Raw genomic sequence first — 18,112 nt, 5'->3', positions numbered from 1 at the left:
ATTGGAACCTGTCGAACCTATCTTCAAATTAGTTAATCTAATAATTATTAAAATGATTATGTATGTCCTATTTAGTGACGTTTATACGACATCTTTTACGATCATTTAATTAATTATTCTGGTTGGGTAATTGATTATTCATTCTGATCAAGTGGGTAAATTAATATTCATATCTCATTAAAACGGGGGTGGATTACATACAAGGATAATTGGTGTAATTGTTAACAAAGTATTAAAACCTTAGATTACGCGCAGTCGATAACCTGGTGTAATTATTAACAAAGTATTAAAACCTTGTTACAGTTCGAATCCCTAATTAGTTGGAATATTTGACTTCGAGAATAAGGTTAATTTGACGAGCATTTTATAATTATGACCAATGGACTATTATGGACAAAAACCAAATAGGTATCAAATAATCCAGGACAAAGGACAATTAACCCGGGTAATAAATTAAAATCAACACGTCGAACATCATGATTACGGAAGTTTAAATAATCATAATACTTTTATTTCATATTTCATCGTACCTTTATTTACTGTCATTTTAATTACTGCAGTTTACTTTATCGCAATTTAAATTCTGTCATTTATATTATCGTCATTTATCTTTACGCTTTATTTAAAATCGACAAACCGGTCATTAAACGGTAAAAACCCCTTTTTATAATAATAATAATAATATTATTTATATATATATATATATATATATATATATATATATATATATATATATATATATATATATATATATATATATATATATATATATATATTTATATAGTTTTAAAAATATAGCGTTAAACTTGGCTAGTTCCCTGTGGACGAACCGGACTTACTAAAAACTACACTACTTTACGATTAGGTACACTGCCTATAGTGTTGTAGCAAGGTTTAGGTATATTCACTCTATAAATAAATAAATAACTTGTGTAAAATTGTATCGTATTTAATAGTATTTAGCAATAAAAATATAACTATTTCGTACACTACCCTGCACACATCAAGTTTTTGGTGCCGCTGCCGGGGAACGCCGAAGCGAAACGCTATATAAAAAAAAAGATTTTTATTAAGCTTTAATTCATTTTTATAAAATACGTTTTATATAATATAATAAAAAATATAAAAGAAAAATATATATTGTAACACCCCGTTTTTCCCCGTACATGATTTATAGGTGTATTGTGTATGTACCACAGGCGTATGAAGGGTTCGATACATGTTTGGGTGTTAAAGTCTTGTATGCGAGAAAATGTGTCAGGCCACGTTGGGTGTCGCGGTGCGACAAAGGGAGCCGCGGCGCGGCGTTTCAAATAAATCCAGATCAGAAAGCTTGTTAACAAAGTCACCAGTTCGAGGCAATCGTCGCGGCGCGACGAATTAGGCCGCGACGCGGCGAATGGTGTGAACTGGCACCAGATTCTTGTAAATTTAAATGAAGTTCAAGGGCAATTTGGTCTTTTCGCGTTTGAGCCAGATTTGAGGATTTAACCTCATCCATTCATTTCATTTCTCATTTTAATTTCCCTTTTCTTTTCATTTTTCCTCTCAAACTCAAACACCCATTTGATTTCAAAAGGATTTTTGGAAAGGAAGGATCGGGAGTTGATCCTTGGCGTAGTTGACAAGTGTGTTCTCCTCGTTCTTAGCTACACGGTGATACTAGTGGTAAGCTCTAACTCCGAAATTCATTTTCGTGTTCATCATTCAAGTTTAGGGCTTTTGATTGTATGATTCATAGGTGAAACCCATTTAGTTGTTAATTGAAGGTTAACACCAAGATTCGGGTTTTTTGTTGTTAATGTCGGGTTTTAGGTTTGGTGTGCAAGTTCATGCTTGTAAGACTTGTAAATGGTGTATAATCACTAGTATTAGTGATTATTGAGGTTTTGGGGACATTTAGGGTTCTTGGAGTTGACTAATTTTGACTAGAGCCAAAATTAGGGTTTGGTGATGATTTTGACCCGATTGTTGATTTATTAAGGTTTATAAACTTAAAATGGATTAAGTTGAAGTATTAAACCGAGTTAAATGTGTTTTGGTGTCAAGACTTGTAAACGGTGAGATTTTGACTTAATGGGTCAAAATTAGGGTTTTGGTGTCAAAATGGGTGAGACATGTGTTTAACACTTGTGTTTGGGTTTACTTGGCATATTAGGACCATTTTCACCCGTGTTAGTAATTATTGGTTAGTTTGGGCGAGGTTTGTACTTGGAATTACATTTGGGTCGAATTTGCACTAAGTGTCAAATTGGGTTGGTTTGTAAATCCAATCTAAGTGTGTTGTTGAATTTGTGATAATGGAATAGGTACTTTCCATTGACGAGTTGCGGATTACTTGGTTGCATTCATCAAGGCTTAAGGTGAGTGTTAATATCCTATATGCATATGTATGTGTAGGATGGGTGCGGGTCGGGTGAAGTGGTTCTCGGTTATAGAGCTCACTTCACATATAGGTGGATTGATGGACTTGTGTGTAGGTCCAATTGGCACGGTTGTGCGTTTTGGTTGACCATCTTTGACGAGGTGCACACCTTGCGTGTACTCTATCACATGGGCGTGTGATGTGGATTATATAACCCCAATGGCGAAGGGTTAATATTGTGAGTGGAATAATTATGCGTGTACGTATATAATGTATTTATTTGTGTAGTATGAATGTGGTATTGTCGCGGTGTTCAAGACACCACATTCTAAGTAACGAGTAGTAGTGTCGAGGTGTTTAAGACACTACTCATTGTTTGATTGGCATGTGGTATTGTCGCGGTGGTTAAGACACCACATTGTCATGGGAGTGGAATTGTCGCGGTGTTCAAGACACCACTCATTATTTTGATTGACGTGTGGATTCGTCGCGGTGTTTAAGACGCCACATTGTCATGGGGGTGAATTAGTCGCGGTGTTTAAGACATCACCAGGGGGATTAGTGATTACGCGGTGTTTAAGTAACGCTAATGGATGTTACGAACTCCGACGATCTCTTACGAGTATCGTTCCCTTGTACGATTGGTTAACCATGGTTATTGTGTTGTAAGCGTAAGCAAATTATGTTATTCGAGAGACATATACATATATATACATATATATTGTATACATATAATGTTGTATTGTCGTGTTGTAGCTAACCCTCCGGGTGTAGCTTATTGGCATTGTTCACATCGTTGTTGGCAACTTATATTTTGTTGATGTATCTTTAGCTCATTGCTTAGTGATCTTACGGTATGCTTAGACTAGCTTGCCTTTATGTTTGGATGCTCCGGTATGCGGTATTTGCTATTTTGTGGCGTGTCCATTTTATGCATATATATGTATGTAGTATATTCTCACTCACTAAGCGTTAGCTTACCCTCTCGTTGTTGATATTTTTATAGGTTCGCATGCTTGGCGGCTCGGGTAAGCTTGGGAATTAGAGATCTCGGCTAGGTTGCTTTAGAAGATCTTGCTTTTGGACTCGATTAGGATTTGGGTAGCGTAGTCCCAAATCACCATGCTCGGTTTTGTGTAAACGTAACTAGTCGGGTCATAATGATTATAACCGGTTTACGATTTAATTAATGAACCATTGTATTAAGGAGTTTAAATCATTAATGTATGTTTTAAGTTCGATGAACTTACTTTGATAACAAATACGTTTTGGAATATGTGTAACGGGACCTAAAGTATTATTTAACGCGTATTAAAAGGAAAAATTTTTATGGGCCGGTTTTAATACGGGTTGGGTTGTTTCAAGTTGTATCAGAGCATGGTCTAAGGGATTTAGGTGACTTGAGATAGGTGCCTAGACTTAGACTTTTGTGTGTGCTTAATTTGTTGCGGGACTTGTAGGAGTACGGGTCGGAATGGGTTCTAGCTAGTGCCTTGTTTATAGGTTGACTAACGTTTATATTAGTAATGCGAATATTATTAATATGCTATTGTGATGTGATAATAATTCTCGTGTGTGTTTATATCGCGTAGAATTTTGTTTGTGTTTGCATATATCATCGAGCGAGACGGTTGTTGTACTAACGAGCCGATACAGCGTGTATGCGTAATAAGGACTTGCAAACCTTATTACGGGTGCAAATCGTGTCTAGCAAGTGATGTACGACAAATGTTTAGCAAGATGGGACGGTGTTGTGCGTGTGATTTACACGTTCGTGGTCTAACCGCTTTGCATTCCTTAGAATATCGACGGGAAATGGGATCGAGACGAACGACGCTGAGTTTAACGCTAGAGTTGCGGCCGCCGTTACGGAGCAAATGAGTGCGTTTCGAGAAGAAATGGATAGGAAGTATTCCGAATTTCGAAATGGTGGAGAAATGGAGCATTGTCTTAAGAGCTTCATGAGGACTAAACCTCCGATGTATGACGGGAAACTGGATCCTTTAGTAAGCACAACTTGGATCTCGGATGTTGAAGGGTGTTTTCATACTATTGAATGCCCTCCCGAGAAAAAGACAAGACTCGCTACTAGTTTATTGCGGGGTAGGGCGAAGGATTGGTTGGATGGTAAGATTGATCTTGTCGGTGGTGAGCCGTTTATGGCATTATCGTGGGACGATTTTAAGAAGGAATTCTTCGAGGAGTTCCGGACTTCGGCCGACTTGTCGGAATTGCGTGATGAGTTGCGAAACTTGCAACAGAGATCTATGGATTTGAATACTCTCAAGACGACCTTTATGGTGAAGACTCGTTTTTGCCCGGAGTATTTAGGGAATGATCGGTTGTTGATGGAGGATTTCTATCGAACCTTGAATGATGACTTGAAGAATAAGATTAGCCGGGGTCACGCGAAATCGTTTGCGGAATTATTCGCCGTGGCTAGAGGTTTCGAGTCGTATTCACGATCAAAGAAGGGTGAACCTTCGAGCGAGAGAAGGATTGTTTCGCATGGTGCTCCGAGTAAGAGGACTAAGGGTCCGAGTGTGAGAACGAGTGGTACACGGACGGGTATATTGGATTCTAGTGTGTCTAGATGTTACAATTGTGGCATAAGGGGTCACAAGTCGTGGGAATGTTCGGTACCAAAAGGCGATGGCATGGTGTGCTTCAATTGCCAAGAAGAAGGACATCGTAAGTCGGAATGTCCCAAGTTAGCGGGGACGGGGCCGGCAAGGAGACGTTAAGGTACGTTTCGTTTTAATAAATATGTCTTTTGATTATTTATTAAGTGCCGTTTGAAGTTGAGTTTATTAAATGCATTGTGTTGTGCATGTTATTGATATGGGTGACGTTCCTAATGGAAGTACCCTATGACGACGTTTTGATTGACGGGCGAAGGGCGTAAGACTTGGTGTAACCAAGCATTCCTTGATATTTGTAAAATTTTTCTACCAAGCCATGGAAATGGGTTGGTGTTCGGTTGTTAAGCGCGTGTTCGCTTTTGTGTTGAGGTCGATGAACCGTGAGGTTCGACGGGTGGGCTGAAACCCTTGAGATAGAGTGTTTTGAATCTCGATGTATGTTGGTAATGGAGTCTTTATGACGCGACATTAGGTGCCTCTTTTATACCTACTAGCGTGGTGTTCGACTCCGATTATGTTGCGGTTACATTGTACTTAGGGTACCGAAGTGAAATCCTTAGGTACATGAGTGACTAGGTGTAATTTGACAAACTAAAGTAATTGGATGATTGCGAAGGTATGGTTTGTGTAATCGTGGTACACTTTTTGCTCGAAGTGTTTAAGGATTGATTGAAATCCTTTGTGTGCTCAAGGCTGGAGCAAGATATGGTGACGGGTCGTGTGAGCCCAATCTTTATAAAGTCTACCTTAGGTAGCATTGTACGGTTGTACGAGTTGTGGATATGGGACGTAGTTCCAAATGGGGGAGTTACACTCCCGCACGAGGAAGTTTTAGTGTGAGATTTCGGATGATGCTTTTGGTAGATCCGGAAAATGTTGTCAAGACCTGATTTTGGTCGATTTGTGGTAGATTACAATTTCGGATAAATTGTACTTATGGTTTGGATTTGAATTATCACCGAGGTGGTAATGTGGTAAATCTCGATTGAGAGATAATGGACGTGTTTGGCGAGCAAGGTGAAATCCTTCGGTTAAGGGAGGTGTGTGTCGGATTCTCTTCTAGAGAATAATTGTTTTGTGCCTATGTTTGATATAGGTGGTTCTTGCTCGTGTATGTGAATGGTTAGTGGTATCCGTTAGGATTCACTATGGCGTAGCAGAGCGCGATGTTACGCTACTCGTCGTTCGAGGCCAAAAGGGCGTTGATTGATGAAGCATGACTTTCGGGTCCGCTGACTTCATCATGGTATTGGTGATTGATGAAGCATGACCTTTAGGGTCCGCTGACTTCATCATGGGAGTATGCGATTGGTGGAGCATGACCTTCGGGGTCCGTTGATTTCATCATGAGCGAGGTGTTATATCGGTGAAGCATGACTTTCGGAGTCCGCTGACTTCATCCGGTGTTGAGATTGGTGAAGCATGACCCTCGGGGTCCGCTGACTTCATCATGGGATTATTGATTGGTGAAGCATGATATTCGGGTTCGCTGACTTCATCATGGTAGTGAATCGCGTGTAGTTCGGATTCACTAAGGCGCGTGTGTTTTCGGCCAGCCTTCGTGTTGTGTGATCTGTCGGTTGTTTTATACACCGATGGTGGGGTCGTAAGGACCGTGATGTTGATCTGTTGGTTGTTTTATACACCAATGGTGGGGTCGTAAGGACCGTGTTGTGTGATCGATCGGGTGTTTTTATACGCCGATGGTGGGGTCGCGAGGACCATGTGGTATGATTAGTGATGCGATAGCCGTGTTTCGCTCACGTGTTGTTACGGGTGTGACGATAGTCGATTTTGTACACCTTTGGATCTGGCTTTTTCATAGTCGTTTTGGGCGCTATCGGTTTTAGCCTTTTGATTATGATGTTACGGTAGTTGCGTATTGATGGTATTGCGCACTACAAGGGATGTTTAGTGATTGGTGTTATCCGTCAGGATTCGTTGGTTCGGTCTTCATCGTTTCGGATTGTTGACCTTAGGTTGAGACTTGGTTGCTTTTAGCGTTGTACTCGGTAAGGGTACGCTAAGGGGTTGATATCTCTGTACGAGATTGGTTGAGTTTTCCCGATGCTAGGGAATGAGCATGGTTTTAGTGCTCGGATTGTGGATTTGATAAATCGAGGGTGACGATTTAGTTGTTAAAGGCAATTCAGTGGGAAGAATTGCTTAGGAAAGTCGGTTTGGACTTATGTTTGAGGACCGTGAAGTGTGGTCCGTTTGGTTAAATGAAAAGGATCACGAGGACGTGATCGAGTCTAAGTGGGGGAGAGTTGTAACACCCCGTTTTTCCCCGTACATGATTTATAGGTGTATTGTGTATGTACGACAGGCGTATGAAGGGTTCGATACATGTTTGGGTGTTAAAGTCTTGTATGCGAGAAAATGTGTCAGGCCACGTTGGGTGTCGCGGCGCGACAAAGGGAGCCGCGGCGCGGCGTTTCAAATAAATCCAGATCAGAAAGCTTGTTAACAAAGTCACCAGTTCGAGGCAATCGTCGCGGCGCGACGAATTAGGCCGCGGCGCGGCGAATGGTGTGAACTGGCACCAGGTTCTTGTAAATTTAAATGAAGTTCAAGGGCAATTTGGTCTTTTCGCATTTGAGCCAGATTTGAGGATTTAACCTCATCCATTCATTTCATTTCTCATTTTAATTTCCCTTTTCTTTTCATTTTTCCTCTCAAACTCAAACATCCATTTGATTTCAAAAGGATTATTGGAAAGGAAGGATCGGGAGTTGATCCTTGGCGTAGTTGACAAGTGTGTTCTCCTCGTTCTTAGCTACACGGTGATACTAGTGGTAAGCTCTAACTCCGAAATTCATTTTCGTGTTCATCATTCAAGTTTAGGGCTTTTGATTGTATGATTCATAGGTGAAGCCCATTTAGTTGTTAATTGAAGGTTAACACCAAGATTCGGGTTTTTTGTTGTTAATGTCGGGTTTTGGGTTTGGTGTGCAAGTTCATGCTTGTAAGACTTGTAAATGGTGTATAATCACTAGTATTAGTGATTATTGAGGTTTTGGGGACATTTAGGGTTCTTGGAGTTGACTAATTTTGACTAGAGCCAAAATTAGGGTTTGGTGATGATTTTGACCCGATTGTTGATTTATTAAGGTTTATAAACTTAAAATGGATTAAGTTGAAGTATTAAACCGAGTTAAATGTGTTTTGGTGTCAAGACTTGTAAACGGTGAGATTTTGACTTAATGGGTCAAAATTAGGGTTTTGGTGTCAAAATGGGTGAGACATGTGTTTAACACTTGTGTTTGGGTTTACTTGGCATATTAGGACCATTTTCACCCGTGTTAGTAATTATTGGTTAGTTTGGGCGCGGTTTGTACTTGGAATTACATTTGGGTCGAATTTGCACTAAGTGTCAAATTGGGTTGGTTTGTAAATCCAATCTAAGTGTGTTGTTGAATTTGTGATAATGGAATAGGTACTTTCCATTGACGAGTTGCGGATTACTTGGTTGCATTCATCAAGGCTTAAGGTGAGTGTTAATATCCTATATGCATATGTATGTGTAGGATGGGTGCGGGTCGGGTGAAGTGGTTCTCGGTTATAGAGCTCACTTCACATATAGGTGGATTGATGGACTTGTGTGTAGGTCCAATTGGCACGGTTGTGCGTTTTGGTTGACCATCTTTGACGAGGTGCACACCTTGCGTGTACTCTATCACATGGGCGTGTGATGTGGATTATATAACCCCAATGGCGAAGGGTTAATATTGTGAGTGGAATAATTATGCGTGTACGTATATAATGTATTTATTTGTGTAGTATGAATGTGGTATTGTCGTGGTGTTCAAGACACCACATTCTAAGTAACGAGTAGTAGTGTCGCGGTGTTTAAGACACTACTCATTGTTTGATTGGCATGTGGTATTGTCGCGGTGGTTAAGACACCACATTGTCATGGGAGTGGAATTGTCGCGGTGTTCAAGACACCACTCATTATTTTGATTGACGTGTGGATTCGTCGCGGTGTTTAAGATGCCACATTGTCATGGGGGTGAATTAGTCGCGGTGTTTAAGACATCACCCGGGGGATTAGTGATTACGCGGTGTTTAAGTAACGCTAATGGATGTTACGAACTCCGACGGTCTCTTACGAGTATCGTTCCCTTGTACGATTGGTTAACCATGGTTATTGTGTTGTAAGCGTAAGCAAATTATGTTATTCAAGAGACATATACATATATATACATATATATTGTATACATATAATGTTGTATTGTCGTGTTGTAGCTAACCCTCCGGGTGTAGCTTATTGGCATTGTTCACATCGTTGTTGGTAACTTATATTTTGTTGATGTATCTTTAGCTCATTGCTTAGTGATCTTACGGTATGCTTAGACTAGCTTGCCTTTATGTTTGGATGCTCCGGTATGCGGTATTTGCTATTTTGTGGCGTGTCCATTTTATGCATATATATGTATGTAGTATATTCTCACTCACTAAGCGTTAGCTTACCCTCTCGTTGTTGATATTTTTATAGGTTCGCATGCTTGGCGGCTCGGGTAAGCTTGGGAATTAGAGATCTCGGCTAGGTTGCTTTAGAAGATCTTGCTTTTGGACTCGATTAGGATTTGGGTAGCGTAGTCCCAAATCACCATGCTCGGTTTTGTGTAAACGTAACTAGTCGGGTCATAATGATTATAACCGGTTTACGATTTAATTAATGAACCATTGTATTAAGGAGTTTAAATCATTAATGTATGTTTTAAGTTCGATGAACTTACTTTGATAACAAATACGTTTTGGAATATGTGTAACGGGACCTAAAGTATTATTTAACGCGTATTAAAAGGAAAAATTTTTATGGGCCGGTTTTATTACGGGTTGAGTTGTTTCATATATCTATATTTTTAAGTTTATTTAAATTTGAAAAGTTTATATTTCTTTTTATTGTGAAAAGTTATAAAAAATAATAAGTAATTTTTTCTTATTTATAAGTTTTATATAAATATTTTACAAAAATTAAAAACAGAAAAAGAAAAAAAAAGTAAAACGTAAAAAATTTAAAACTAAAACGGGCCGATCACTGTTGCAGCCCAAAACCTTCGGCCTGGTATTCGAGTCCATGCGGTCGCATGGTCAGACCAAAGAAACCTCATGCGGTCGCATGAGGTGAAAAGACAGCTCTGAATACCTTAGCCGTACGGATTAGGGTTAGGTTTTATTAATTATTATTATTAATTAATTATTAATTAGGGTTTTACTTATTTAATAAAATTTTAATTCTAGCTATAATATTTAATTTGTAATATTTAGTTTAAATTAGTGTTATTAATTATAAATTGATACTTTTATAAAATAAATAATATAAAAATAATATTTTTATAAAATTGTATTTTTATAACTTTAAACTTATTTTATATTTTGTATTTTTTAGTTAAAGCGTAATTGTACATTTATCATTCGTAATTAGTTTTAAACTTAGTATTTGCCGTAGTTAATTTATATTTCTAGATTTTTAGGCTTTTAGGCTTTGCCGTAAAATCCCTTAAGTGCTTTTTCTTTAGATTAAGATCTAGGCACTTTAGAATTCTACGACGTCACTTATCGCTCTAATTTTAAATAGATTTTAGTGCCTTTTAAGTTATTGCCGTTTTGGATATAGATTTCCTTTTAAGCTTTAATACCTTTAGACGCAACTTTTAATATTTAGTTTTTAGACTTCTAAGTTTCGACGCTTTATTTTCTTATTTTTATTTTTCGACTGTTTGTTTTTCGACATTTGTTTTTCGATTTTTATTTTTCGACGTTTTTCGACGCACTCTTTTTCTTTCTCATTTCTACGCTCTAGTTTTTAGGACATAGAATTTTCTATTTCTTCTCTAAAATTTCAAAACGAAAAATTATTTTAAGCGGTTAAATTGATAGACATCCAAAATTTTCTGGTTCGTAGTAATAGTTGGATTTGTTAGTGGCGAGTTGTGGGCTTCCGATTTAAAGGGTCCTGGCTACCTGCTGCATCTATTGGCTATTCGAAACATGGGCAAAATCAGAAAAGTCTATTAATTTGATAACTTAATTAATTTTTATCTTTTATAACTAATAGGATATTCTGTGAATGCACCGAGCAAAACGTTCACCACCTTTCATACGTTCACCACCTGTAACTCGATCAAGACATCTAGCCAACATTGTCGCTGTTGATTTTTCTCTAGAAACATCATCTAGTAATCCAAGTACTCCAACTCAAAATCCTTATAATCCATTTTTGAACCCGAATTCAAAATCGAGAACCCGGAGGATATTCAAGGACAATTCAAAGATCCTGAACCATTAATCATTCCTCCTGAACCACAAACCGTTAAATCAGAATCCTCTAGTGATTCAGATTCAACAAATTCAACTATGGAAGTAACGGAACCTCTAAGTATGGAAGACCGAATGAGAGCCACACGCACGGTCCAAGGTCACGCCATTATTAAGCCAGACATTAATGCGCCATATTATGAAATCAAGGGACAAATCCTACACATGGTAACTAATCAATGCCAATATAGTGGTACGCCAAAAAAAGATCCAAACGAACATCTTCGAACTTTTAATAGGATCTGTACTCTATTTAAAATCCGAGAAGTGGAGGATGAATAGATCTATCTCATGTTGTTTCCCTGGACTTTAAAGGGAGAAGCCAAAGATTGGTTAGAATCGTTACCTGAAGGGGCGATTGACACATGGGATGTTTTAGTTGAGAAATTTCTTAAACAATTCTTTCCAGCATCTAAAGCTGTGAGACTTCAAGGAGAAATTGTTACGTTCACACAAAAGCCAAATGAAACTCTATATGAGGCGTGGACAAGATTTGGAAAGTTATTGAGAGGATGTCCACAACACAGTTTAGATACTTATCAAATAGTACAAATATTCTACCAAGGTATCGACGTTGCTATACGAAAAGACATCGACATAGCAGCTGGTGGTTCCATTATGAAGAAAACCGCAACTGAAGCTCACAAAATTATTGATAACACAGCCTCCCACTCACATGAGTGGCATCAGGAAAAAGATATTTTCCGTTCATCTGAAGTGGCTAGAGCCGATTCTAGCCATGACTTTGATTCCGTTTCCGCAAAAATAGATGCTTTCGAGAGACGAATGGAAAAGATGACTAAAGATATTCACGCAATACGAATTAGTTGTGAGCAATGCGGTGGACCACACTTAATGAAAGATTGTCACATTGAGCAAATGATGGAACAACCAGAGAATGTTTCCTACATGAACCAAAGGTCGGAAAATAATTATCAACCACTACGGCCAAACTTCAATCAAAATCAAAATATTCTTTACAATTTAAATGGACCCAACAATAACTCGTACAACCAACAAGGTCCGAATAACCAACCAACTCAAAACAACACTTTCAATCAACAAAAACCTGGCTTGTATAAACCACCACAACAAACCGAAGAGAAAAAGTCAAATCTAGAAGAAATGATGGCAAAACTAATGGAATCTCAAACACAATTTATTACATCTCAAACCCAAACAAATGAGAGGTTTGATCAATCATTAAGAACTCAACAAGCTTCCATTTTAAATCTAAAAAAACACGTAGGTACTCTTGCTAGCATGATGAGTGAGTGGGAACAAGGAAAGCTACCGAGTAATACTGAAGTAAATTCTCGAAATGAGAATGTTAATATGGTGTCAACAAATTCTGAAAAACCAGCTCCAGAAGATGGGAAGGTTTTAGATGTGAATAACAATGAAGAAGTTATAACACCACCACCAACCGAGTATGGCACCATACAGACCACCCATCCCGTTTCCAAGAAAAGGAGTTGAGTATGAGCAAGTGATAGGTAATAAAATTTGTGATACCTCTGGAAAGAAGAAGAAGAATAAGAAAGTACAAGAAACAAAAACCGTAAAGATAAACTCGGTGAAGACAGTTCCACCAAAACCTCCACCCAGGGTGGGTGATCCGGGTGAATTTATTGTTCCTTGTCTACTTAGTGATTGTGTCATGTATGATGCACTAGCAGATTTAGGTGCGAGTGTGAGTGTTATGCCTCTTTCATTATATAAGAGATTAGGTGTAGGTGAGCTAACTCCAATGGATATAAGTGTTCGACTCCTTGATCAAACCATTAAACACCCAGTTAGAATTGCTGAAAACCTACCCGTTCAAGTGGGTAATTTAACCTTTTTAGTCGAATTTATTGTCATTGACATAGAAGAGGATTCAAACGTTCCTCTAATTTTAGTTCGACCATTCTTAGCGTCCACCGGGGTGTTATTTAATGTAAGAGAAGGTAGAATGACACTTAGTGATGATGAAAAATCGATCACCTTTGTGAGTCGAGAGTCTAAATCTCCACCAACCAAAACCGTTGAACCAATTGGTAAGAACCATATTGTTTTACTAACTCCAACGGTAGTGCTTAACAATAATAAAATGCCTAAGTGTGGGGAAAATGAAGTAACACCTAATGATGACCTGATAACAAAGAACCCCGTTGTTGATACGAAATTAAATGACCCCGTTATTAATAGTTCAATGAAGAAACTTATTAAACGGATTCGCGATGCTAGAATTAAGGGGAACTGTAAATTATGTAACCGGTTAGTATCTAATCTATCGCCTAAAGAAAAGGCGAAACTAGTTGAATTTGTGGATATTACACAGGAATCCGACCAATGGCTTAAAGCAAAGGTAACAGATATGCAAGTTGATTATGGTCCAAAAGAAATTGATGATGAAGTTAATCACAATTTCGACACCACATCTACCTAAGTGTGGAGAGATTCGAATGTTCTAAAAAGAAAACGCTGTCTAGAGTTAGTTGTTCTTTTCTTGTGTAGTTCCGAGAATGGAATCTGATTGGTCTTTTCCGCTAGCAGACACTAAAGAACTAGTTTTCTCCCCCCATTCTGAATTTTTGTTTTGTAGGTTTTGTATGAAATTAATATGCATTTTTAAATTTAATTTTTTTGCAATTTTAAAAAAAACAAAAATTACTTTATTTCATTAAGTTTAAAAAATGATTTCTAAAATTCATCGTAAGTTGAAGACTAGGTCATGGAACCGAAATTGCTTTACCCGAGGGCGGGGCAAAAATTTTTGTTATCATTATTTTTAATTTTATTGATCTAAAGTATACCAAAAAAAAAAAAAAATTAAAAAGCCCAAAAATCTTTGCTTTTAAAACAATCGCTTTAAAAACGACAAATTTTAAATTTTGGTCGAGGGACGGACTAGGTAAACATACCGAAACTACCTAAAGTAAAAGGAAACAAAATTTTAGAAAATTATTCATTTAAATTGTTTTAATAAATAAAGGTTTTATAAAAAAAATTATATATTTATATATATATTATATATATGTTTGTAGTTTATCTTATGTACAAAACAGGGTAAAACAACGCATTTTCAAAGACTGACATTAAAGTTCAGCAAAAGCTACTAATTTTAACGACAAGACGTAAAATATCAAATGTGATATAAAACAATATGTTTGCAAACTCGGTATTTTTAATCATTTTTCTACACTAATCACCCTCATGAATTTAAATTTTTACTGATTTTTTGCAAATGAGGGCATTGCATGATCTCAAGTGTGGGGAAGGGTTATAAATTCTCTCGGGTTTACACTTGGTTTAATTGCCAAATTTTGTGAAAATTTGAAAAATTTTCAACTAAATGAATTGAAAATCATGTTTATACATATTTATGAACGATAAAACTAGGTGTTAATACCGAAATTATTGTTACCTCGGAGAGAACATAAATGGAGAAACAACCCAAAATGCTTGAATTCATTTAAAATGGAATAGAAGAGAATAAAAAGGCAAAGAAAAAAATAAATAAAAGCCAAGTGTGGGGAGAATGTACCAAGTTATTCAATTAAAAACTATCTATCACATGTTTCTGTAAAGTTATTGCAAGTGCTTTTGTTTTGGACTAAATTAACTATTTTTCTCGGTTTATTGTAATAAAGATGAAAGAAAGATGGATCTACACGATGAATCAATTCCATCATTAAAAGGAAGTAAAGTCTTCCGAAAAAGACACGCGCTTCTTGATTTAGGTCAGAAAGTTGTCGTCCAGACCAGCTGTAGGTTGACTAAAAATCTAGAAAAGTCATCTCTAAAATCAGCAGGAAATCCACGGACCTCAGCATCAAACAGGGTCGCCAAGTGGTCAGACTTATCCTAACCATGAGAGGATCTGTCTCGTAAAATGGGGAGGGCGCCGTGCAAATTAGCTTGATAAGACTAATGAATCAGACCCACAGAAAGGATAATCTCCTTAAAGATCAAAAATCAGCTTTTAAGCCTGATATTACTCAATCCTTGAGATTGACTTTAAGGATTGAGAATTACAAACTCATGGAATTCAATGATATCTAAACTCGAGCTTGAACGAGAAAATATTTTGATCAAAATTAAAACCAATTTGTTTTTCTGAAAACCTATTTTCAATGCGTTCATTACTATTGAACGTAAAATCCTAGGAATTCACCTGGAATTCATTAGGTCACCTGAACCAAATCGGGTGTCAATCATAAGAACGGTGGTTGCATAACATGGTCGAAGACAGGACCTTGTGCCAGACTGAAAAACTATAGGGTAATCTTTACTATTGCTCCTACAAAGGATAGTAATTGCATCCGACACGATATAGACCATAATCAAAAGCATGTCAAAGGACATTGCCTTAACAGTTGCTTGTTCAACGCTTTCCTTTACAACCGGACGGTAGTTTACCAAAAGGTAATATACGGAGCAAGTAAACTGGACGTGTTGCTTTCCCAATACAAGGTTAGCAAGTGGGTGACACAAAACCGCAAGTTTTGAGCTAAATTTTTCAAATCTGAAACCGACAAAACCCACAAAAACAATTTGCAAACACCGGTGAAGGGTTATTCCGGAAAACTTATCTAGGGTAAAAGCTAGAATGAATTTTCAAAAGATCAAATGTTTTCATAAAGATCCAATTTCCTTAAGGATCTAAATTTTATAAGTCATGTGGGACTGTAAACCACATCGTTACTATCATTGTTTATACCGCCGTATCAAAATCACTGATGTATAAAGTGTGAGAATAAAAAAGTGATTCGAGTGAAGTGTGATTTTAATTTCAAATTCTGTATTGCTTGAGGACAAGCAACGCTCAAGTGTGGGGATATTTGATAGTGCTCCAAATGAACCTATATTTAGGCACAATATCCTTCCAATATGTAAAGCTTTTAGTTGCAATTGTTCTATTTTTATGTAATATTCGTTTAAATAAATAAGTGCGAAGACAAAAGAAGAAAATGACGATTTGAAGACGCAAATGACCAAAAAGCTCAAATGTACAAGATATAATTCAAGTGGTTCAATTTATTGATGAGAAATGTCCAAAAATAATAAGAGTACAAGCCGCAAAATGCAAAGTACAAGATATTAAATAGTACGCAAGGACGTTCGAAAAACCAGAACCGGGACCTGAGCCAACTATCAACGCTCGACGCAACGGAGCTAAAATTACAAGTCAACTATGCACAAGAATATAATATAATATTTAAATAATTATATAAATTATTTATATATTATATATTATATTAAATAACGTCGACAAACTAGCAAACAAAAAATATGTGAGCTGGATCTGACGGCCATGCGATCGCATGGGAAATAGGCATAAAACTCATGTGAGTGGATGAGCCCATGCGAGTGCATGAGATTTGCACTAAAATCTCATGCGACCGCATGAGTTACTGTAGCAGGCTACATTCTATAAATTCAGCATTTTTCGGACGAGTTATACACCTTTTTTTTTAATCTCTCTTTATCTCTATGTAATATATAATTTTAATTTTAATTTTAATTATAATTAAGATTAATAATAAATTATGGTTTAGTTGGGTTAATGTAAGAAATGTTTTACGGGTTTTAAAGTCGGAACTCTGTCCGTGCAACGCTACGCGATTAATCACCACTGTAAGCTATGTTCTTCCTTTTTAAATTAATGTCTCGTAACTAAGTTATTATTATTCTTATTTGAGCCAAAGTAATCATGATGTTAGACTAAATATTAAGACGGGGTTATTAGATTTTGTACCATAATTAAGGTTTGGACAAAAGACCGACACTTGTGGACATTGGACTATGACTATTAATAGATAAGGGATATTGTCTAATTGAGCAACAACTCATTAGAACCTGTCAAACCTATCTTCAAATTAGTTAATCTAATAATTATTAAAATGATTATGTATGTCCTATTTAGTGACGTTTATACGACATCTTTTACGATCATTTAATTAATTATTCGGGTTGGGTAATTGATTATTCATTCTGATCAAGTGGGTAATTAATATTCATATCTCATTAAAACAGGGGTGGATTACATACAAGGATAATTGGTGTAATTGTTAACAAAGTATTAAAACCTTAGATTACGCGCAGTCGATAACCTGGTATAATTATTAACAAAGTATTAAAACCTTGTTACAGTTCGAATCCCTAATTAGTTGGAATATTTGACTTCGAGAATAAGGTTAATTTGACGAGCATTTTATAATTATGACCAATGGACTATTATAGACAAAAACCAAATAGGTATCAAATAATCCAGGACAAATGACAATTAACCCGGGTAATAAATTAAAATCAACACGTCGAACATCATGATTACGGAAGTTTAAATAAGCATAATACTTTTATTTCATATTTCATCGTACGTTTATTTACTGTCATTTTAATTACTGTAATTTACTTTATCGCAATTTAAATTCTGTCATTTATATTATCGTCATTTATCTTTACGTTTTATTTAAAATTGACAAACCGGTCATTAAACGGTAAAAATCCCTTTTTATAATAATAATATTATATATATATATATATATATATATATATATATATATATATATATATATATATATATATATATATAGTTTTAAAAATATTGCGTTAAACTTGGCTAGTTCCCTGTGGATGAACCGGACTTACTAAAAACTACACTACTTTAAGATTAGGTACACTACCTATAGTGTTGTAGCAAGGTTTAGGTATATCCACTCTATAAATAAATAAATAACTTGTGTAAAATTGTATCGTATTTAATAGTATTTAGCAATAAAAATATAACTAT

This window comes from Rutidosis leptorrhynchoides, chromosome 5 (genome assembly GCF_046630445.1).
Source record: "Rutidosis leptorrhynchoides isolate AG116_Rl617_1_P2 chromosome 5, CSIRO_AGI_Rlap_v1, whole genome shotgun sequence".
NCBI classification, from domain to species: domain Eukaryota; kingdom Viridiplantae; phylum Streptophyta; class Magnoliopsida; order Asterales; family Asteraceae; genus Rutidosis; species Rutidosis leptorrhynchoides.
Note: the sequence above shows the minus strand (reverse complement) of the source record.